General features: G+C 44.4%; 1 long non-coding RNA gene across 2 annotated transcripts in view; it reads right to left on the reverse strand.

The window, feature by feature from the left end:
- The window catches only part of LOC136649728 (uncharacterized), a 64,374-nt gene that overhangs the window by 13,196 nt on the left and 26,338 nt on the right, over nt 1–24,840 (reverse strand). For both annotated transcript variants that reach the window (XR_010794433.1, XR_010794434.1), the window contains exon 2: nt 6,007–6,156. This is a non-coding gene — a long non-coding RNA (uncharacterized lncRNA). The remainder of the gene's footprint in view (nt 1–6,006; nt 6,157–24,840) is intronic.

Raw genomic sequence — 24,840 nt, forward strand, 5'->3', positions numbered from 1 at the left:
CAAATCTCTCACCAAAACCCTTGACTTCTGACGAGCGGACTTCCCTCAAATGAGGAGGCTGGTTAGAAGGAGGTTGAAAGGGAAGGTAAAAAGAGTCCGATCTCTCCAGAGTACATGGAGGCTGCTTAAAACATCAGTAATAGAGACCCAGCAGAGGTGTAAACCACAAAGAAAGAAAGGCTCCACTAAATCCAGGAGGGTGCCTACATGGCTAATGAGCCAAGTTAAAGAGGCTGTAAAGGGCAAGGAAGCTTCCTTCCATAAATAGAAGTCTTGCCCTAATGAAGAGAATAAAAAGGAACATAAACTGTGGCAAAAGAAATGTGATACGGGAGGCCAAGCGAGACTATGAGGAATGCGTGGCCAGCAACATTAAGGGGAATAATAAAAGCTTCTTCAAATATGTTAGAAGCAGGGAAACCTGCCAGAGAAGCGGTTGCCCCTCTGGATGGTGAGGGAAGGAAAGGGGAGATAAAAGGAGACTTAGAGATGGCAGAAAAATTAAATGAGTTCTTTGCATCTGTCTTCACGGCAGCAGACCTTGGGCAGATACCGCTGCCCGAACGGCCCCTCCTGACCGAGGAGTTAAGTCAGATAGAGGTTAAAAGAGAAGATGTTTCAGACCTCATTGATAAATTAAAGATCAGTAAGTCACCAGACCCTGATGGCATCCACCCAAAAGTTATTAAGGAATTGAAGAATGCAGTTGCTGATCTCTCAACTAAAATATGCAACTTGTCCCTCAAAACGGCCACAGTGCCAGAAGATTGGAGGATAGCAAATGTCACACTGATCTTTAAAAAGGGAAAGAGGGGGGACGGGGAAACTATAGGCCAGTCAGCCTAACATCTATACCGGGTAAGATGGTGGAATGCCTCATCAAAGATAGGATCTCAAAACACATAGACGAACAGACCTTGCTGAGGGAGAGTCAGCATGGCTTCTGTAAGGGTAAGTCTTGCCTCACGAACCTTATAGAATTCTTTGAAAAGGTCAACAGGCAAGTGGATGCCTTGTTCTGGCAGTTTTGGTCGCTGCATCTCAAAAAAGACATAGTGGAAAAGGAAAAGGTGCAAAAGAGAGCGACTAAGATGATTACTGGGCTGGGGCATCTTCCTAATGAGAAAAGGTTATGGCATTTGGGCCTCTTCAGCCTAGAAAAGAGGCGCCTGAGGGGGAACATGATTGAGACATACAAAATTATGCAGGGGATGGACAGAGTGGATAGAGAGATGCTCTTTACACTCTCACATAACACCAGAACCAGGGGACATCCACTAAAATTGAGTTTTGGGAGAGTTAGAATAGACAAAAGAAAATATTTCTTTACTCAGTGCGTGGTTGGTCTGTGGAACTCCTTGCCACAGGATGTGGTGATGGCATCTGGCCTGGATGCCTTTAAAAGGGGATTGGACATGTTTCTGGAGTAAAAATCCATTACAGGTTACAAGCCATGATGTGTACGTGCAACCTCCTGATTTTAGAAATGGGCTATGTCAGAATGCCAGATGCAAGGGCGGGCACCAGGATTAGGTCATCTGGTGTGCTCCCTGGGGCATTTGGTGGGCTGCTGTGAGATACAGGAAGCTGGACTAGATGGGCCTATGGCCTGATCCAGTGGGGCTGTTCTTATGTTCCCCCCAATATGTACTGCGGCCAGCTATTGCACTTATAAGGACAGTATGTTTGTGGTGAATGACATCCTTGATTACCTTTGCATGGTTATGTGTTAGCTAGTGTAGTGAGTTCTGATTAGTGGCATAAGTAGGAAAAAAATTACTTATAGGTGTTGTTGGTCTTGTAGCTCTCCCATTTCTTTTAACCTTGCCCATTGGATATTGCCCCTCCCATCTATGGCAACACCCTTCTGTAAAGATTCCGACATAACTAATAATTGCATTAACTGATGCTTAGAATCCCAAATGGAAGATAAAACAGTGCTTACTGTGCCATACTATGACATTGCTTGAGAGATTTCAGGTGGCCAGTGTGGAAATGTTAGCAGTTAGGTCGGGAGACCAACAGGCACATGGAAATTCAAACAGCACAGTCTGAAGCTATCTTAAGGCAGCAACCTTAAAGCTAAGCAAGTCTGGACTTGGACAGTGTCTGGATGAGAGACCTCCTGGGAACCCCTGTGTGGTGTACTAAGAGGGGGGTGGGGGCATTCCATCCTGGGTGCCCACGTTACACGTCTGTCACTCTGGGTGCTGGCTCAAATGCAAGCCCAGGGCTACCTGTCACTCTGAGTATCAGGTAGACTTGGCCTCTCCTAGGGTATCTCTGTGCAGGGGCCAGGTCTACGCAGAAGCCAATCTTTGAGCCAAGGGCAGGGCGGTGGGAGTGGTCCATTCCTGGTGTCTAATATGCTGGGTCTGCCAATGCCTGTGTATGCTATCCTAATGGAAGGTCAGAAGAATATAAATGAAATAAGCAAATGAGACTGTTCACTGGGAATCATACTTCTCAGAGTAGGTTGCTGTTAATTGTATCGATCAGAAATTGGTAGAGTCTTCTGCAAGAGGGTAATGCTGCCAATTCATAGGCAGTTATTCTGGTAGAGGAAAGGCAGGGTAGCTTGATGCTATGTATTCAACCGCATGTAGTTAAAAATATTATTTGAAATATAAACTTCCTTGTCTGAAGGCTAGCTTTATACACCCAGTCAAATGGCACAAAAAGCACTTCTGCCTTTGCCCTCTAAGTATACTTTAATGAAGCTGAATCCAGGAAATTATGCAGGTCATGTGTCTTAAATGTTGACTTTGACTCCTTGCCTGGGACGAAGTGTGATGTCTTTCCAAGGAAGCACTCTAAGAAGACTCTTAGCAAGATCCCAAACCGTGCTGCCTGACCTTAGCATTATTATTATGTGCCTGTATTGTCTGTGTTTAAAATGCTAGCTAGATGGGCTAGCTGTGATGACAGTACTGTATTAGGAAAGTTAAGTGCCACAAAGTGGGAAGGCAAGAATGATTCATCAGCCCCATTCTAGACATTCCATTTACATCCAGTATAATATCACCTGCCTAAAATGTGGGGTTCAGTGTTCTGAAATAATCGGTCCATCAGCTAATAATTATTAATTCATCAGTGTATGCACAAGGTACATGGCCCTACTTCATGTGCTTAATAGGTTGCAAGTGAATCAGGGACAGCAGCTAATAGACCCAATGAAAATCAAAGCAGCTGGGCTGTAGTCTCCTTTGGGAGTTTCAGTGGCTGGTTTCTCATCATCATCAGTGTGATCCTCCCCCCCCACCCCCCCATTATGGGCTTCTTTCTTTGGCAGGGAGCTTTAAGTTGTCCAAGTTATTTGTTATGGTTTTTGCCAACAATTTGCAAACACAAATTACAGAATATTTTATGAAGATGCTCTTTCTTTCCGCACTTAAGGTAGTCTTGGGCTGGCTCTGCGATCATGAGTAAACATTTTCAAGAAAGCAGTGGTGTAGCTAGAAAGCGTGCAAAGCACTAAGTTTTGCAGGGAGCCTCACCACAGCATGCAAGGACCCCTTCCCCTCCCTTTCAGAACCTTCCAGGCAGGGGGAGCAAAACTGAGGTGTATGTCTCTGTTTTGCTCTCCCTGCCTGGAATGGCTGGGAAGGGGAAGGGGAGGGGCCACTTGCAAGCTGTGGTGAGGCTCCTTGTAAAACTTAGTGCTTTGCACCCCCTCTGGCTACACCACTGCAAGAAAGAACCGTGGTGGAAGTAAGTGAGTTTTTTAAATGGGGTCATGTCCTCTGCTGCTGCTCATAGTGCTGGAGAGCACTGAAGGATGGAATTCTTCCTCTTTCATTGCAGATCATGGTGGATCCGAATTAGCCAGCTCATGAGCAGCAGCATCAATGATGATATCAATGCTTAATGTTATTTGGTAGCTATGTTTGTCATAGTGCTGCAATTGTAATGAGGCCTGGCCAGGAGCCAAATAAGTCATCATTAGCTTTTCCACAGCAACGATAACTTGATCACATTGTGCTGGGATTAGATGCCTAAAAATTTAAGATGATGCTTACTTTGTGTCACAAAGACCCGACGGCTTTTCCCTGTATCATACTTCTCTCTCACATTCACGCATGCATACATACATGCATGCACACAAATACTATTTTTTTTTATTTATTACATTTATATACCACCCTTTCTCCAAGGAGGACATAGATCCCTCCTTCCATTTCTCCTTTCAACAACCCTGGGAGGTAGATTAGGCTGAGAGATAGTGACAGACCCAAGGTCACCCAGGGCATTTGAACATAGATCTTCCAATTCTAAGTCCAGCTCACAGAACACCACACCAGCGGTCTCCAAACACAGACCACTGTGTGCTGGAAAACCCTTCCCTGACGTGAATGGAGCTTACCGTTCCGCCGAGGAGCCTACACAATGTTCCTCTGATTACTCCCAAACTGCACACTAGCCAGCCACATCTGACTGGAAATCTAGGTGCAAAGCCTGCTGGGGCGACAGAACATGGAAGCGGTTGGCTGATGCACAGTTTGGGAGTAATCACATTGCAAGAGACTCCCCACAAAGCTCTGTTCACCCAGGGGACAGATTGCAACAGGCACTGGATCCAGTATGTGGGCCGGCTACACTACACCATCCTAGCTCTTGATCATATAGTCATAGTTATGAATTTCTAATGTCTACCAGAGGACAGAATCTATAGTTCTTATTACAGACTCTGATCGTATAAGTCCCATAGGAATTTTGAGGTGGACACGTTTTCTTTTCAGATCCTGTTGGAGAATGCCTAAAGGAAGGGTAAAATCTTGGGTAGACATTGGGCATAAGGCAATAATCCTGTACCCACAGTCCTGGGAGTAAGATGGTGCTTGTTAATCCCAGCAGGTGTCCTGTTTAGGGGCTTCTTGTTCTTGATGAACCCAGACTATGTTAAGATAGGTTTACAGTCTGTCTTGCTGAACACATTTATTTTACTCAGAAGTAAACCCATTAACAGTTTTCAAACACCTCTAGCTATGCATTTCTGGAATCATGACACCTCATAAGGCCTCAGATTTCCCCCATGGGCAGCCTTTGAACTCATACAAGACAATGAATAACAGAAATGCATTTACTGAGATTCAAAAGTAAGTCTTGTGTTCACATGGAGTCAGCTGAAGTGGCAACTGGCCCTTGGGTACAAGATGTACACCCAAGTTTCCTGGGACCATAAAATTAGCTTCTAAAGAATGTTTTCAGTTGTTCCAGTTCAAAGGCTGTAATAATAATAATAATAATAATAATAATAATAATAATAATAATAATAATAATTAATAAACTTTATTTATATCCCGCCCTTCTCCCTAAAGGGACCCAGGGCGGCTAGGAAAGAAATGGGTATGGTCCAATTCTGATCTCTGATGTGAGGGTATCTCTGTGGTAAAAAAAATTCCTAGATTTTCCCCTTCGTGTCTCAAACTGGGCTAGTAAATACTTGAGAATCACTGCAATGGGGGTGTCAACACGTAGTCTGTTTGGAGGAAGGCAAAGGTGGCTGGGGACAGGGTTTCCACTCCTCAACCATCACTGGGATCAGGGTGAGCAATTGCACATCTTCCTGAATAGTTTCTCTGATGAGATTTGGGTGTGTTGTGGTTCTTCCTTGAGTGGATACAGTGCCATATTCTCCAAGAATACAGACTTGGGTGCCTTTTTCACGGTAAGAACCATTTTCTCCTCCATGCTAGCCCAGGACAATGCTGTGTGCCAGGGCAGTTTTGGATAATCACAGTGACACTCACAAAGAGGCAGCAGTGCCTTGAAGCACTAGGTGGCAGCAAAATCATGTTAAAACTGAGAAGTTTCTTTTTTTAAAAAACAAACACAATCACCTAGAAATGAATGGAATTTTAAAATTTAATTGAGAACTTGTAAAGCTAGAGGTTCCTACTGAGCTGGAGCTTGGAAGTCAACCTGCTCCCTCTCCAGGAAGCCTTGCATCCTAACTTCAGTAGAAATCTCCTCTGCAGCCAGCACAGTGCTCAGAGTGTCACTTACCTGCTGGGAACTTCTTGACCCAGTCCAGTCCCTGGCTAGAAATGATGCTGTACTCTGCAGTGCCCACAGCTGCTTCCTCTTTCTCTTCCTCTTCCTTTTCACTTTCCAAGGTAAAGAAGACAGATGTGGCTTGCAGAATCAGAAAACAGGCTGTGAATAGTGCCATTAAATAGGGTATATTCCAGTACCGATGAAAGGAGAGCAAGACTAGAAGAAAAGCGCAAGGGGGGATTCCCCAAGTGACACATGATTGCAGGATGGGATGTGGATAACATGGCCTTGCTGGAGTATTCAAGGTTCCCCTCCCTTCATTATTTAACGCAATGAAATTTAAAACACAGGGAGAGATTGCAAAATATATATATTTGCAAAACCAGATATAAGTGAAGTCTTTTTCCTAGATTTAGCGCCAGTGTTTTTGCTCTCCCCTCTATTTTATCACTCCTTCATGCAGATATTTTAGATGATGTGGTGTTAGCCTTGAATGTTTTCATGTTAGAGCAAATCTCTGTCCTTTGTTTAGAACAGTAGCAGGGCCACTGTGTAAAAACAAGAATGTTAACAGATATCACAAGAGACAACATTGCATTCCCTACAAAGCTGCCTTGGGGTTCTTCTCAGGAAATTAAAAGTATTGCAACAGCGCCCTCAGGTGCCAGGATTGTTGAATGGCTTTTACAAGACGCTTGGAAATAATCTTTAGGAAGCATTGGTACAGTTTCATGCTAGTCGGATAGTTTGTCTGAGTCTCTTATTAACTCAGAGAGTAGGAGAAATAGTTTTTTTAATGAATGTGTGACCGTGGACCAATATATTTCTTGTGTGAAAGAAATGGACCAATATAAAATTGTGTGAAAGAAATATATATAGGGAGAGGTATTTATCAACCGATAAACTGAAGACCCAATCCTATCCAGTTTTCCAGTGCCAGTGCAGCTATGACAGTGGGGTGTGTGCTGCATCCTTTGGTGAGGAGACAGTCACAGAGCCCTCCTTAAGGTAAGGGAACATTTGTTCCCTTATATTGGGACTGCATTGCAGCTGCACCAGTACTGGATCAGCGCTGTAGCGTTAGTTAATTGGGCTGTATGAACATTGAACATGGCAGCCCAATCCTAACAGATTGCAATCCTAACAGATTACCCATGCTGCAATACAGCAGCTGAAATTCCCACAGCTATATCCCACATGGTAGCACTGGAGGTCGCACTGGTCGCGCAGCTGGAGGTCGCACTTAGAACACTTGTTCCCTTACCCTGTGTACAGCTCTAGCAGCCGCTATGGATCTACTTGGATCTGTGCCAGCTCAATCACTGGCACAGTAACAAATAGCCCCCCGTGTAGGGCTTGCCCTGCCCCCACTCAGTTTTACCCTTTCTCTGCCTTCCCTATGCCTGCCCCAGAATGCCCCTGTGCCACTCGGTGGCAGACTCACTGCAAGCAGGTCCCAGGGCTTCACTGTTCGGCATGGAGGCCCAGCGCTTGTCCACGCTGGTCTCTGCACTGGTGCCTCTCCTTCTGGCCGCCATGAAGTGCTTTACTGCACTTTCACAGCAGCTGTCTCCCTGGCAGCATATGCAAGAGTCGTGCTGCTGGAAGGTAGGGCCGGGCCCTTACTTCTGAGTAAATATGTATAAGATCACACTAGGAGTGTGGGTTTTTTATATGCAGTATAATGCCATGAATGTGCCTAGTGTTTTACAAAGTACTAGATAACAGGTCTCTGTTAGGTCTGAGACTCTTCCCCAGGAAGAGAACATAAGAACATAAGAACATAAGAACAGCCCCACTGGATCAGGCCATAGGCCCATCTAGTCCAGCTTCCTGTATCTCACAGCGGCCCACCAAATGCCCCAGGGAGCACACCAGATAACAAGAGACCTCGTCCTGGTGCTCTCCCCTACATCTGGCATTCTGACTTAACCCATTCCTAAAATCAGGAGGTTGCGCATACACATCATGGCTTGTACCCCATAATGGATTTTTCCTCCAGAAACTCGTCCAATCCCCTTTTAAAGGCGTCTAGGCTAGACGCCAGCACCACATCCTGTGGCAAGGAGTTCCACAGACTGACCACGCGCTGAGTAAAGAAATATTTTCTTTTGTCTGTCCTAACCCGCCCAACACTCAATTTTAGTGGATGTCCCCTGGTTCTGGTATTATGTGAGAGTGTAAAGAGCATCTCCCTATCCACTCTGTCCATCCCCTGCATAATTTTGTATGTTTCAATCATGTCCCCCCTCAAGCGTCTCTTTTCTAGGCTGAAGAGGCCCAAACGCCGTAGCCTTTCCTCATAAGGAAGGTGCCCCAGCCCCGTAATCAGCTTAGTCGCTCTCTTTTGCACCTTTTCCATTTCCACTATGTCTTTTTTGAGATGCGGCAACCAGAACTGGACACAATACTCCAGGTGTGGCCTTACCATCGATTTGTACAACGGCATTATAATATTAGCCGTTTTGTTCTCAATACCCTTCCTAATGATCCCAAGCATAGAATTGGCCTTCTTCACTGCCGCCGCACATTGGGTCGACACTTTCATCGACCTGTCCACCACCACCCCAAGATCTCTCTCCTGATCTGTCACAGACAGCTCAGAACCCATCAGCCTATATCTAAAGTTTTGATTTTTTGCCCCAATGTGCATGACTTTACACTTACTGACATTGAAGCGCATCTGCCATTTTGCTGCCCATTCTGCCAGTCTGGAGAGATCCTTCTGGAGCTCCTCACAATCACTTCTGGTCTTTACCACTCGGAAAAGTTTGGTGTCATCTGCAAACTTAGCCACTTCACTGCTCAACCCTGTCTCCAGGTCATTTATGAAGAGGTTGAAAAGCACCGGTCCCAGGACAGATCCTTGGGGCACACCGCTTTTCACCTCTCTCCATTGTGAAAATTGCCCATTGACACCCACTCTCTGCTTCCTGGCCTCCAACCAGTTCTCAATCCACAAGAGGACCTGTCCTCTAATTCCCTGACTGTGGAGTTTTTTCAGTAGCCTTTGGTGAGGGACCGTGTCAAATGCCTTCTGAAAGTCCAGATATATAATGTCCACGGGTTCTCCCGCATCCACATGCCTGTTGACCTTTTCAAAGAATTCTATAAGGTTCGTGAGGCAAGACTTACCCTTACAGAAGCCATGCTGACTCTCCCTCAGCAAGGCCTGTTCATCTATGTGTTTTGAGATCCTATCTTTGATGAGGCATTCCACCATCTTACCCGGTATGGATGTTAGGCTGACCGGCCTATAGTTTCCCGGGTCCCCCCTCTTTCCCTTTTTAAAAATAGGCGTGACATTTGCTATCCTCCTATCTTCTGGTACCGTGGCCGTTTTGAGGGACAAGTTGCATACCTTAGTCAAGAGATCTGCAACTTCATTCTTCAATTCCTTAATAACCCTTGGGTGTATGCCATCAGGGCCCGGTGACTTATTGATCTTTAATTTATCAATGAGGTCTGAAACATCTTCTCTTTTAACCTCTATCTGACTTAACTCCTCGGTTAGGAGGGGCCGTTCGGGCAGCGGTATCTGCCCGAGGTCTTCTGCCGTGAAGACAGATGCAAAGAACTCATTTAATTTCTCTGCCATCTCTAAGTCTCCTTTTATCTCCCCTTTCCCTCCCTCACCATCCAGAGGGCCAACCGCTTCTCTGGCAGGTTTCCTGCTTCTAACATATTTGAAGAAGCTTTTATTATTCCCCTTAATGTTGCTGGCCATGCGTTCCTCATAGTCTCGCTTGGCCTCCCCTATCACCTTCTTACATTTCTTTTGCCACAGTTTATGTTCCTTTTTATTCTCTTCATTAGGGCAAGACTTCCATTTACGGAAGGAAGCTTCCTTGCCCTTCACAGCCTCTCTAACTTGGCTGGTTAGCCATGCGGGCACTCTCCTGGATTTAGTGGAACCCTTCTTTCTTTGCGGTATACACCTCTGCTGGGCCTCTATTACTGTTGTTTTAAGCAGCCTCCATGCACTCTGGAGAGACTGGACTCTTTTTACCCTCCCTTTCAACCTCCTTCTAACCAGCCTCCTCATTTGAGGGAAGTCCGCCCGTCGGAAGTCAAGGGTTTTTGTTAGAGATTTGCTTGGTATTCTTCCCCCAACGTGCACATCAAAACGGATTGCAGCATGATCACTGTTCCCCAATGGCTCAGTAACGTTTACATCTCTAACCAGGTCCTGCGTACCGCACAAAATTAAATCCAGAGTCACCTATCCTCTGGTGGGCTCCTTGACTAGCTGATCTAAGCCACAGTCATTCAGCACGTCAAGAAATCCGGTTTCCTTATCGTGACCAGAACACAAATTGACCCAGTCAATATGAGGATAATTGAAGTCCCCCATGATTACAACCCTGTCCTTCCTTGTCACCTCCCTGATCTGTTTCCTCATTTCAAGGTCCCCATTAGATTTCTGGTCTGGAGGACGATAGCGTGCCCCCAGTATTACATCGCTGCTCAAGCCTGGTAATTTAACCCACAGAGATTCTACGGTGGAGTCGGACCCACCTTCAATCTCTACTTTGCTGGATTCTATCCCTTCCTTAACATAAAGGGCCACCCCACCTCCAACACGCCCCTGCCTGTCCCTCCTGTAGAGTTTATAGCCCGGGATTGCGGTATCCCACTGATTCTCCGCATTCCACCAGGTTTCCGTTATGCCCACTATGTCAATATTTTCCCTTGTCACCAGACATTCCAGTTCTCCCACCTTTGCTCGTAGACTTCGGGCATTTGCATAAAAGCATTTATACACGGAATGCCCCAGGATGGGCTGCTTATTCGCTCCTTTGTCCCCGCATCCTCTCATTGTGCCAAACCGTCTATCACATCCCATCACCCTACCTTTCCCAATTTCTTCTCCTACCCTGCCTTTGTCTTGTTGTTCTCTAACCTCCCCATCCTCATCCCATAGGGATGAGGAGTCCCGAACCGGATGCCCCTCGGCTCCTGTCGGCCTTCCCCCAGGGATCAGTTTAAAAGCTGCTCTGCCACCTTTTTAATGTTATGCGCCAGCAGTCTGGTTCCATTCTGGTTCAACATGACAGAGAACCATTCTGGTTCTCTTCCATTCTGGAGAGAACATGACAGGAGAGAAAACAGGGGAAGGGGGGAAATGGGGGAAGAATAAGCATTTTGTCAGGATATATTATTTAATTTATAGTATTTATACCCCACAGAGGGCACTCAAAAATATATATTATTTTGCTGCAGAAAGAAATATACTCCAATCCAGGAAACCGATCTTCTTTAGAAGGTTAGGCTTCCACCAACAGGACTGAACTGTCTTCTTTTGCCTCTTACTATCTGTGAACTATGCCTGGCTATTTGGGCAGAGATCAACCCCCTGAAATAGTTATTACAGGGAAAACTGCCTAAGAACTTGTACGTGGAGCAAACATCCCATCCCAATCAATGGGGGTGATGGCCTGCCTTCTATCCCATTATTGCCTGCCTATGGTGTTCTCTTTGCTGTTGTTTTGTAGCTAGCGCTTGTGACACAACTTGAGTGTATACTTAAAGGGAAATTACAGCACTATTTGTGTCCTTCCAGAGTGAATGTTGGTTTTACATTTAAATGCCCATCTTGCTTTTCAATCCACTTGGACACTCAAATCTGTTTACAATAAATAGTTCTTATGTAACCCTGTCAATCTCTTATCCATGGTTAAGGATGCTGGCAGGGATGGAGTGACTGAAGATGTTCTTACTCCGCATCACCCTGGGTCTGCCTCTTCTGCAGCGGGGTTAAAAAAGCCCCTTACCATGCTCTATTGCAACATGTAGCCACGACCCAAGTGAAACTAACAGCTACAGCATCAGAGACGGGGGCATTACTGTACTTACAAATAAAACGATTGACAAACAGAGCCCTGGAAGCTAACCGTTAGTAAAAGGGGAGCCTCTGCACAGTGTAATGGCTAAGATTGTGAATTCCTGATTCAGATCTTGCCTTGACTATAAGTTTGCTGAGGTTGGCTCAGATAATCTTCAGGCTCCCTCCTGCAATTCTTACCTACTTTAGAGGATTCTTATAAGGATTGCTCAAGCGATGGTTGTGTTGAGCTTGAAATACAGTAGTTTTAACAGTGCAGGCCTGTTCCTGTGCAGTCCTGTTCCTTAGAAGAAAGTTTCACTGTGTTGCATAGGGAGCTCCTTCCTACAGAGTAAGACCCTTGGTCCATCTAGCTCAGTATTGTCTGCACTGATTTGCAGCTGTTTTTCAAGGTTGGGCAGCCCAGTCCTGAGCTGCCCAGGGCTGCAGGGGCACGAACATGACTGCTGTTGCATCCTGTGGATGTCGGGCAGCTGCCGGCAGCTCCTGACATCTCCTTGGGGAAAGGGGACATTTGTCCCCTTCCTCTGGATAAGGTAAGAAACCCTGCAATGGGGCTACTCAATTCTGCACCAGCTATTTAACTGGCACAGAATAAAGCAGCCCCGTGTTGGGCCAGGAGGGTAGATCTAGCAGAGCAGAGTCCTGCCCCGCTCCCTCCCCCGCCATTCCTTCCCCTCTCTTCCCCCTGCCCCTGCCCTGCCCTGCCCCTTTATTTGCCCCCTGCCCCAGAATGCTTTGCTCCCCAACCCAGCCTACTGTTCCACCGTCTGGTGCTTTCACAAAGTGCTAGGTGTCATCCAGCCAGCCTCCAACTGATGCTGGCCCAGCATGGCCTCGCACTGACCAGATCCAGTACTGGGCTAGAGCTAGCTGTCACAGGCATACCTTATGGCACATTTGCAACATTGCATGCCGGAAGTGGGTCAGCGCGAGCCCGTCAGGATCAGGCTATCAGATACTTATTTTTCAGCCCCATCTGGCAATTCCAGAGATTGAACCCAGGGTCTTCTGCATGTCCAGCATATGCACTATGACTGAGTGACCACTCCCTCTCTTCAAATAACATGTTTGAAGGGTTACATTGATCTAAGCGTGCATATCAGTGCAGCTGAAAAGTGCGATGAATGTAAAGTTACTGTTAAACCACGCAAGAACAAATTATGAAAACAGCAGGCATAAATCCATTGAAATATGCGGCATGAAAATAAGACCGTTTCTAATATGTTGAGGAAGGGGGTTGCTGCCACCTGGCTTGTGTGCCCAGCCAACATTAAAAAGCACATATTCCGCCCTATCACCCCAGAACAGTTAGTGCTGCAATAAAATATTCCAAAACGTTTTAGACAGGCTTCAGAATTTTAGAGCTAAAAATAAATTTTGACACTCCAGGCGATTTGCAGCTAATTGCTATTTACCAATTATAACTCTGGTTATAATTTGGCCCTTGACTCAATCAACTTTTGTTACTTTACCTTAACATGTGAGTGTTATTCTTACTTCGGTCTGAACTGTAGTTTTGCCACGTGATGTCCCAGCTATCATGGGCTATTTCACACAAGGTGATTTATCTATCAGAACAATTTCTTTGTAGTTACACTTCTGTACACCACATATAAACTTTATCACACAGGAGAGGCACAGGCATCTGACCTAGCAGGTGTATAATGTCCTGCCCCATGTGTGCAGTTCTTGCATGGTGCATTGCATGGTGGGGAAAGCAACCTGTGCAAAACACTCTGGGACAACTGCAGTTCTTCTTCAAAGCATAAGTTCTAAGCATTTGCTCCCTTGTTGCATTGTGATGGTGAGCTCATACAAGCACAGCACCTATAGGATGAGCCTTTCCCAGAGCTTGGATCTTCCCCCCAGGAGATATGGATAACTGGTCCTTCATATGAGATGTGGGCAGGTGGTGAATCTGTTGATGTAGTTATTGAATTATGTAAAACTTAATTTAGAATTAGTCTGTGGAACTCCTTGCCACAGGAAGTAGTGATGACATCTGGCCTAAATGCCTTTAAAAGGGAATTGGACAGATTTCTAGAAGAAAAGCTCGTCACAGTTTACAAGCTGTGAAGGGTATGTGCAACCTCCTGGTTTTAGAAGTAGGCTACCTCAGAATGCTAGGTGCAAGGGAGTGGCACGAGGATGCAGGTCTTTTGTTGTCTTGTGTGCTCCCTGAGGTATCTGGTGGACCACTGTGAGATACAGGAAGCTGGACTAGATGGGTCTTTGGCCTGATCCAGTGGGGTTCTTCTTATGTTCTTAGAAGAAAAAGGAGTGAAATCTTAGAAGTAGAACCAATATTGTACATGCTGCCAGAGTAGTATATGCTAAGAAATGAAAAGATGAGAGAAAAGTCCTAAAGAGGACTCAATATGTATTTAAGAAAATTTTGGAAAATTGCCAGTCTGGTGTAAATGACAGTGTATGTTGAAACAAGGAAAAGATCCATTAGTACAATGGAAGGATGGACTTGTGTAGAGCATTTGAAAAATAAATTAAACAGGGGCTGGGGTCATAAGTGATTAACTTTATCTGATGCAGGTAATCTGAATAAAGGATGGCATGAGGTGAGGAATAGATAAGTCAGGTAGCAGTGTAATTATAGAGTAGTGAGAAGGGAAATGTAATGAGGTATGGGCAGTTTTAGATTGTTTGAAATTTTGTCTGAAAATGATGCCGATACGAGTCGTGATATGCTTTGACAGTAACATGTGGTTATCTAGCTGTGTATTTGTTTGAGTCTTGATAGGTTGTAATATATGCAAGTAGGTCTTTTCTGTCTATGTGGTTGAAATTGGAACTACTGTATGTGAATATACTGTATACGTAGTCCAAAGAAAAATAATACAGTAATAAAAGTTCGAATGGGTGGTAAGGAGAAATGCAGGCCACTTTTGCCTCCATACCACATCATGTACAAAGCAGCAATGGGTAAATCAGGCACGGTTTGACTCGAGTTGAGTTACAAGTCTCTGCCCCCCCCCCGCGACTTGACTCCAAAATGAGTCATTACAGGGTCACTTTCTGAGTCACCTAGAGAGTTTTCGTGACTCAGAAGGACTTGACTAATGAGCCCCCCACCCTTTAAAAAGCTCACCATGGCTCTGCGGAGGAAAACAGGGCTGCTGCCAGGCTCTGTGGGTGCTTTGGGGTTCCCTTTAAACACTCCCCTGCTGTCCCCGCACATCCCAATGTCAGGCAGCAGTGTAGAATGCGCCGACCCCTTCCCTCCCCCATGCCATCCCACCCTGGCTGCGATGAAGGAATTGCAACAAGTACTATATTCACAAGCCCCTGCAAATTTTTCTAAGCGCAAACAAAAAAAGTTAACCTTTCTGCTCCACTTCCCAGCCCATCTCTGAATATTGCATACCCTGCTGCTGGTGCTCGTACGCACGAGTAGCGACTTCATGCCACTATTAGATAGATGAATGCAAAAAGTTTTTTGTGTGATAGGGAGGCGGCACAACCTGTGTCTGTTGGCATGCAACTGGAGTTGCCCAAGTGGATGGCAACTCACAAGTCAGAGACCATGAATTCAAGTCTTCCACGCATGTGACTCAAGTCTCCACAAGTCAGTGAATAATGCTGATTTTCGCTACTCAGTCTCAAGTCACCTGACTCGAGTTCCCATTCCTGGTTCAAAACTTGCTCTGTTCAAACGTCTGTTTTGTCCAACTCTCTTTGATGTGACATTCCTTGATTACTCACTCCTAGTTGGGCTTGTATCTTTCTTTTCTGAAAACACTGAATGTCAAAGTGTATATCTGTGACCAGCACAGTCCAGACTGCTAGATGGGGGGAACAAGGCCTAGTTCATGGCAACCCCACAAACTTTTGCTCAAATGCAAGTGACAGAACAGAGAAACTAGGGGTCCCCTTTCTTAACTTGGAGGGGGGGAGGTCCCTTTCCCAATGCAGTCTGGTCAACCACATCCTATTTCTAACCAAATATGGCCATGTGGGTGGAGACGAATGCCAGACAAATGGGGTTTGTCTCTTGACGGACTTTTTTGTGGACAGCGTTTGCTCATGTGTTTCACCACCTGCCCTTCCTGAACTCTGGACGGATACAGTCCCATAAAGATGCTCTACGTGATTTGATTGGTTCTACTTGAGGCAGGTTTGGGGTGCAAAAACATGCTCTGCTGCTATGTTGAAAATATTTTAACCAGACCAATTGTGCTGGTCTGTGACAGTTGCCCCCAAATCATTGTGAAGTTCAGTGAATTTGTCTTGCCTATCTTTTAAAGTGGTGGTACAGACTGCAACAGTTGTGCAGACCTTTCAACTGGGGGAACTTGGCTTCAGGCTTTGATGCCCCATCTAACAGAAAGAATTAAGTTTGAAAAGAAAGGAATTGGGGATGGGAAGCAAGGGTGGGTGCAGGGTGGAATGATGGCTCCTTTAAATGCCGAATGAGCTCAGGTAGAAAGAACGCAAAGAGCTCCCCTCATCACCAGGGCCTCGCCAGCAGCTCCAGGGCATGTCCGGCCAGTTATAAATGGATCATGAGTTGCTATTTTTAGCTCAAGAGAAGATTGTAAATATAAAAAGGGTATAAAGTACAAAACGTAGCAACAGTGGCATGTGTTTGCTTCATTCCCCACCCCCTGTGCTCCATCCCTCTTTCTTGGCAGGAATGTGCTCTTGGAGGGAAGAATGAAAGCTGAAGTGAAAGGAGATTTGTTGGGTGATCAGATCTGGACTTTGCTCTGTGCTCAACTTCCCCATCCCAGCTTCTATAAGTGTGTTCGTGGGGTGAGCATTAAGAAGGAAGGGGATGACTTGCTTTTCATGAACTATTTTAAGAAAGTATCATTGCTAAATCTGCTGCACAGTGGAAATAAAAAAAAATTGCCAGGAGTTGTGTGAAAAGAGTAGAAGGGGCCAGTTTGGGGAGGAAGGACAAAGAAAGAAACAAAGTGGATCGAGAGGGAAGAGAGTTGATGGAAAGGAAAGGATCTGAGTGAAAAAAAGAGATGGGGGATCAGTAATTCTGGTGCAGGAGATTGAATAAAAGTGTAAGAGTGCTATATAATGAGTGGACCTACAGTGACACCACATGTACAAAAATTGGAGCCTTGCATTCTGTGTTTATTGGACTAGAAAAGAGATCAGCAACTGTATCCAGTTGAATCTAGCTCCCTGATTCCAATTGCCAATCTACAGGCAAGAAAGAGAGCTGTTAGTGGTCCACTTTGGCCAGTTCTACATTTAAATCAGTGTTTCTCACTGGGTGGGTCGCGAGATAATTTCAGGTGGGTCCCCATTCATTTCAATATTTTATTTTTAATATATTAGACTTGATGCTACCATGGTATGTGACTGCATTAGGGGAAATGTTACAGAACCTGTACTTTTAATAAGCTATTATGTATATTTTTTTAACAATGATAGTAAATGGGACTTATTCCTGGGTAAGTGTGGGTAGGATTGCAGCCTAGGGCAGTTAAAAATTTTCCTGCTTGATGATGTCACTTCCGGTCATGACATCACTTCCGGTGGGTCCCGACAGATTCCCATTCTGTCCCGGTGGATCCCGGTGCTAAATGTGTGAGAACCACTGATTTAAATGATCTTCTTGTAAAAACAGGTTGTTGACCAGAGAATGAGATAAGAACATAAAAGGAGTCTTGCTGGATCAGGCCAAAGGTCCAGCTTCCTGTATCTCACAGTGGCCCACCAGATGCCTCAGGGAGCACACAAGGCAGAAGAGACCTGCATCCTGTTGCCACTCCCTTGCATCTGGCATTCAGAGATAGGTTACCTCTATAGTCCTTTAGGCTTTTAATCTGTGATGGACTTTTCTTGCATAAATTTGTTCAATCCCTTTTAACGTCTAGGTGCCTTGAATTGTGAACAGCCTGTTAAAATCTGCCTTTTCCTGTGGCTGGGCACTACAAGCAGCTGTGTTGTAGTCAGTATTTCAGCACAGGTCGCTACTGCTGATATCTGCCTCCCCATTCCACCGCCCCCCCTCAACCCAGGCACTCACTTCCCCTCCCTGCCCATGTTCCACCTTCCGCTGCTGCCTTGCTGGTTCTGGTGGAGGTAATGTACTCTGGTGGCAAGGCTGTCGCACTGCTGCCTCTTGCAGAGGCTCACTGTGTGTGCCATTAGCAACTATCAGCAACCCTGTTCTGCTGTTGCAACACCACTATCACCACCTGTGTGCTGATCCAATCCTAGTGTCAGGCCTGGGACAAGGGGACCCCCGAGGTCACAGGAGGCAGCGGCAGCCATCTCCGGGTCTGGCCTCAGCAATACCAGCCCAGCCCAAGTAGCCGCAGTAGGATTGTGAGGGAAGGGGGTTACATAACCCAGGTCCTTCCCCCTCACGATCTGGGACTCTCCTAGTCCCAGGCTGCTTTGGTTCATGGGCTAGCCAGCATCTACTCCAGCCAGAGTCCTAGCCAGTTTTGCCCTCATCCCTGGCCAGGCTGGGTTTTAAACTGGAGATCAGCCCCCATTGGCTCTGCCCTCCTCCCTGTGAGGTTTATAATGCTGGCCACCTGAGCCTTCCCTCCCTCTTCTCACCTGCCTCACCCTCCTGCTCTGCCTGCTAGCCAGGCTGCAGGGACTGTTTCCCACGCCCTTGCCCCTGGAGTGGACTGGGCTTGTGGGAGGTGTTACCCCTGCAGACTGGCAAGCAATGGGAGAACAGTGAGCCCTGGAGCTTTGAGACATCTGCTGGAGGTCCGCCCAGTCGGTCAGGGATGAGCTTGGTCCCCCACAGTCCCAGCACCAGGCTCAGGAACAGGCAAGGTTTACTACTGAGTGTCCAGTCACGGCTTGCCATGGCTTGCTTCCCGGAGTCTGCAGGCCAATCCCCTCTGGCCTTGCTACTGCCCTCCTGGTGGGTGTGAGGGTCTGCCCGTGGCAGCCCCATGGCTCCATTTCCCCTGCCTTCTGCAGGGGCTGAGGCAGGCTCTCTCCTCCCACTGCTGCGGCTACCCAGCCTGGGGACTTGCTCCTGGGTGGCTCTACTCTCAGGTAAGTCAGGGGAACCCTGACGCCTAGTTAGGATTGGGCCATTACCCATTTCATCCCCAAAACAAATTTTCCACAAGGAGGAAATGTGTATTTTTAATTGAATAAATGTACAGGTAGTGGCTTCAAATTAGGTGAGCAGCCCACCTGAAGTATCAGAGAAGGACGCAGTTATTAACACCAGTTTTCAATTTGCTTGCTAGTGTGTCCATCCAATATATATTATGCAGGGACATGTGGTGGGTGGGGAGGCAGGTGGAGCTGGTGAGGCAGAGCTTCCTTACTGGAGTCCTTCCGGAAGCGCTGCCACCTTGTGAGCCACCCAAGCTCTGCATGTGGGTTGTGGGTGCTTCACACGGTGGCTGCGCTTTTCAAAGGACTCCAGTAGGGATACTCTGCCTCACCTGCCTCAGTGGTGGGCCACTGTGAGATTCAGAAAGCCAGACTAGATGGGCCTATGGCCTGATCCAGCGGGGCTGTTAGTGCAGGGCATAAATTCTTATGCCTCCCCACCCACCTGATATTATGAATGTGGAGGGAAGCCAGGCTCAAGGTGTGGAAGAGGAAAACAGCAAATTTTGATGTGTACATTTGTATTGCACCTCAGCTTTATTAAACCGGTGACTAGGTGATCCTGTGGTTAGAATGCTTATTTGCATTACAAATGCCTTTCTATTTTTTGCCAAGAGGTTCCATCAATTAATTCCTATTTGCGCTCTCTCTCTCTCTCTCTCTCTCTCTCTCTCTCTCTCTCTCTCTCCCCCTATACCTATACCTATACCTATTTGCATTATCTATTTAGGCTGCTTAGTAACCAGCTTAGTTGAAACTCTCCTGCCTTCTTAAAATTGATTAAAATACAGTATCCACTTTGTCTATAAGCATGCACTGAATGGTAGGAAGACATCAATTCGTTTTCAAGTGGGCTGGGAAACAAAGTACGTTCTTGGTATCAGATTTGAAGTGTGAACAGGGAATGAGAAAGAAAGATGTTCTGTGGGAAGAGTGTTTCTGAGGGGGCTACATTGGGTTCTGTCTGGATGAGGCATTTAGAGGTTAAACCCTCTGCCTGTCGGAGCGTATAGTGTGAGGGGTGAGCTTGTGTGAACAGAGGGACTTGGGCAAAGGTGGCGTGGAACTGAGGGAGGCTGCCATGTGAGAAATGGATTATTTGCCTGTTGCAGAGAGAAGACCAGGGAGGTGCATGAAGGGGAACTGAGAAGGGAGGCCTTCGTGACTGAGGGTGTTTTTGTTGTGGGGGTGAGAAGCTGTGGGTTGCCTGGGTGAGGTCAGAGTTCAGCAGATGAAAAAACACTGAAGTTTCTAAAAATAGCTGAGCTGGTTTAAAAATAGCAGCTGTTGAAAATAAATGTGTGGTGAGTTTTTTGTGAAACTCCCTAGGGAACATTTTTCCTTCTGTTCCAGCCCAGTCCTGCATAGACCTTCTCAAGAGGGAGACCCCCCCCCTCCTTCCAAAGGAAAGGAAAGCCACGGAACCCATTTGGTAACATGGAAATCTCAATCATTGCTTTGTAAACCACTGAGAGCAAACTGAAGTTATACCTCTTTCCTGGTCCCCGCTGTTGGTTTATTTTTCTGGAGGGGTATACAGTATACACAAATGATTTTTCACTATGCTTGATTTTCTTACTTAGAATCTTGGGGGAAAATATTGCTTATTGATACTACATTTTAGATAACTTGGGATCGGGTTCATGTTTGTTGTGTATGTTTTTTTAAAAAACAATAATTGCATTTAAATCTTTTCTTGGCTTTTGTTAGAAGCAACTTGGAAAATCTGTGTGTGTGTGTGTGTGTGTGTGTGTGTGTGTGTGTTTGTTTTCCCTTTTCGTTCTCCAGCATTTCAACAGTGTGAGAGAGAAATCTGGAATAATTGCAAATCTTTTGCAATCCTACTCAGTTTGGAAAGTGACTTTTCTTAAGTAAGATTGACTTCTGCATCCCCCAGCAGAAAGGGAGTATATGTGTGTGTGTGTGGGGGGGGTTGAAATATGTAGTTGTCTGATGGCAGGTGTGTGTGTGTATGTGTGTGTGTGTTTTCCCAGCATAGAGAGAGTGAACTGTCTATGGCATTGAGACTTGAAATCCTCTCTTCCTTTTGGAGTGATGGGGTTGACTGACCCCCATTTCTTATGGGGCAAAAAACTGGCACTATGCTTCTCAAAGTGGGATGAGGGTGGAAATAGGCTTGAGGAAACTTGATAGGATGCACTTGGGGAAAGAGCTGTCTCTGGTTGGGGTGGTAGTGGAAAGATTGACCCCCCCCCCCATACACAAGCACACACTACCACGCTTTTCAGTTTAGAAGGTAAACATGGTGCTTGTTTTGACTGGGCTGGATAAGTGAGGCTGAAACACACACAGGGATGGGATAGATAGATCTGCTATTAATTCTGCCCCAACTCAGCAGGGGTTGAGAAAAGCATCAAAGTTCCTGTTCTCTCCCTGCACCCCCTTTGAAACTGTGCAAGGGCAGAACTTGAGCTTATAACCCATCCAGATGCCCAGTTTGAAAGGGCATTTAAACAGCTAGAAGTTTTGTAGTATTTGGTTCTGTTTTGTTTTGGGGGCTTTTAGTAAAATCTGAGTCGTGAAGGCATCATTTTACTCTAACCTGAGCGCTTCAACTGGAAAATGAAACAAGCCTGACAGTTTGGGAGAGTCGAAGGAGTGCAGACCCCTCTCAGAATAACTGCTGTTGTAAATCTTCTCTCCTATTTTATGAGACCTGTAGGTCTTTCTGTCACAGGATATTTTGAGTCCTTATATCGTCTTTTGTTTCTAGGGTTTCTGAGTAATACAACACTATCCTAGTCTAATACAATACTTGTACTGTAATCACCAAGGTGGTGGGTGCTTGAGAATCCCCAGACCACATATTTCTAGGAATCTTCTAAAATTCAGTGCAGTGTTTTGTGTGTGTGTGTGTGTGTGCGAGAGAGAGAGAGAGAGAGAGAGAGAGAGAGAGAATGAATCCCCTCTTCCTTGCCACAAGAAATTCCTGTTGCAAAACCTTAACACTCAGTTTGACTGAGTTTTAAACTGCATTTTATTTCTTAAAATTCAGTCCTAAATCAGCTTTTTTTCTAGGATTGTATGTTTAAGCATTCAGCTTCCAAAACAGTGATGAAGTAGCAAGCGTCAATATTTAAAAAGTGTAAAGTGTTTGGTTAGTTGTTGCATGATTTTTTTTTTACTTTTGCTTTCTAAGGGAAGTGTATATTCCATTGCCCGTTTCCACAGGTCTTTTTAGAAGAACTTGTATTATATGTTCAAACAAAGGCAGTAACCAATTATTTCCTTGCAGAACAAATTGCGGGGGGGGGGGGACGCACACAACTATTCCCACCTTATATATTCAGGAGGAAGAACTGCTCCTCAGTTATGAATGTTGTTTTTATTAAATGACAAGGAATCATTTAATTTGAACTGCCACATTCAACCCTTGCTAATAGATTCATGTTGTTGAATCTAAGCTGAATGTTCATTTTTAAAAATGAAATATTACTAGTTTGGAAAGGTGTAAAACTCTGTTTTCTTCATACACCCCCACCCCTTTAGGCACAGTAGAAATGGAGACGGCTGACTGGTTCATTTATTCCAGATCCACAACTGGGAATAGCACAGAGGAAAAGGTTTCCTGCTTATTTTAATAATTCACTCACATTAAGAATAATTTACAATTTACTGGTCATCTGAACAGTATTTTGAACATCTCTCATCTGTGGAAGTTTTGTTGTTCATGGCATTGGGGCTGTTCTAGGAACATGTTAATACTTTAAAAAAAAAACTATCCTTGCACAAACAAACAAACAAACAAAAACAACTACCCTTAATAAAAATCAACTCATTTACATTGAAGAAACAGAATCAAGAACAAGCAAGTAAACTTGTTCTAAAAACATATTTATAGAGCACATAGGTGGTGTTTTCAGCATTTAAAATAAATTTATTGTTAGCCTAGTCCTGTAGATATTTATTCAATGCAGTAAGTCTTGCTTTGTTCATTGGGGATAACTTCCAATTAAGTGTGCATAAAATTGCAGCATGAAAATCAGTGAAAAGTTTGAGATATAGGGGATGTTCAACACCCTCCCCTCCTGGGGAGGGGGTGTTTCTGTGTTTGGTCCTGAAATATGGTGGGCATTCCATCTATGATATACTGTATACACTTGTGAGGTTACATACAGTGCATACATACTGTGAAATTGTGAAATACATTCAGGGCACTTTCTAAAAATTAAATGGTAAAACATGACTTCTTCTTAGCTATTTACTTGCTTAGGAGAGCTGTCTGATATTTAACATTGTGGTAGAAATTACAGTACTCATCTTCTGTTTTGTTACTTCTGCAGTTGCTTAAGAACAACTTCTTTTTTCATGTTCTTTTTATTATTATTATTTTGTTTTAATGAGATTTTGGAGTGGCAGAGGTATGAATCATTATAAACATTTAGCTGAAACAACAACATTCAGCTATGAATTAAACCAGCTAGGAATTAAACCAAATGGGTTCAGAGTTCACTTCTTTTTTTTACCCCGAGTTATATAGTGGTTTTATTTCTGTTCTGTAGTCTTCCTCTTGGAGAACCAGCTCTATTCCCTTATTGGCTTCATGGATGGTTTGACAAACTATGCAAGTTGGCTATGGTATAGACTACCATATAATGTTTAGATCTGATGTAAAGGTTTTTACTTATTTCATGCATGCATTGAAGTGCTACCACCATGTAAAAATCAGAGCTGCAAACTTTAATTGGTTAACATTCCAAACTTAAGTATGTTTATTCAGTAGTAAATCCAGCTGATTTCAATGAGGCTTACTCCCAAGTAAAAATGCTTAGTTCTGCAGTCTTAATCATTGCTGGATTAAGTTTAACTGGTAAGGGAGGAAAAACTTACTCATTGGTATTGGAAATCATGGCATGATTATTTGACGTTTGAGAGACTGTTTTTGTTCTGGTGTTTAAATTAATAGGAAATGAAATCATTCATTTCTAAGTGTGTAGTAACTTTTCAGCACTATCTTATGGATGTCTACTTAGAAGTAAGTCCCACTGTGTTCAATTGGGATTACTCCCAAGAAAGTATGGATAGGACTGCAGCCTTTGTTTATTAAATTTAAGATATCTTTTCCATCAATATAACAAAGGCACTTATACAGAAGTTTGATCAAGTGCAGATTTATTTATATGTTATTGATTTTAACTAGCTGAAAGCAAATAATTACTATAAAGTATTAAATGTATGTTAAGTACATCCTTAAATCGAAACATCAAAAATACACTTTTTGAAATAAAAGTGTATGTACTGTATACATCTAATTATACTTTTCATAAGAATAGTTATGAAATTTTTCTGTCACACAAACTTTCATGTCTTGCTTGCGGAAGATGATGGGAATGTTAATTACTTCATGTACTTACACTGATGTGATAAGAAAATGACATATATTCTAGATATTTCTGTAAACTTTTTGGACAAAGGCTGTTCTTAACAGCTTCTCAGCTCAACAGCAGTTATAGCAAAGTGACTAAGGGCATAATCCTAACCAGGTCTACTCAGAAGTAAGTCCTATTTTGTTCAGTGGGACTTACTCACAGGAAAGTGTGGTTAGGATTGCAGCCTAAATGAATCTTTAGAAGGAATATAGTATAGTATAGCACTGTTCTTTCCTACAATGTCTTTAAAGCCCCTGTGATATAAGTTTATCCAGTAGCAGTGGTACCGTTTTGCGGAACATCTTCCCACTGTTTAAATATCCCCATTTACACAAAGTAACTGCGCAGAGATAGCACTATAAAAATATGTATATTAATTTTTTTAAAGATTGTATCCTTTATATTTTGCAGAAAAAAGTTGGAAAACATAGTTGAACTAAATATAAAATGATTAGAAACAAGCCAGATTGTAAAACTACATCCTGGATCATTGTTTTTAAGGTTTTATTTGCCTGGTCTACATATCATGGCCTT

Source organism: Tiliqua scincoides, chromosome 4, assembly GCF_035046505.1.
Source record: "Tiliqua scincoides isolate rTilSci1 chromosome 4, rTilSci1.hap2, whole genome shotgun sequence".
Lineage (NCBI taxonomy): Eukaryota > Metazoa > Chordata > Lepidosauria > Squamata > Scincidae > Tiliqua > Tiliqua scincoides.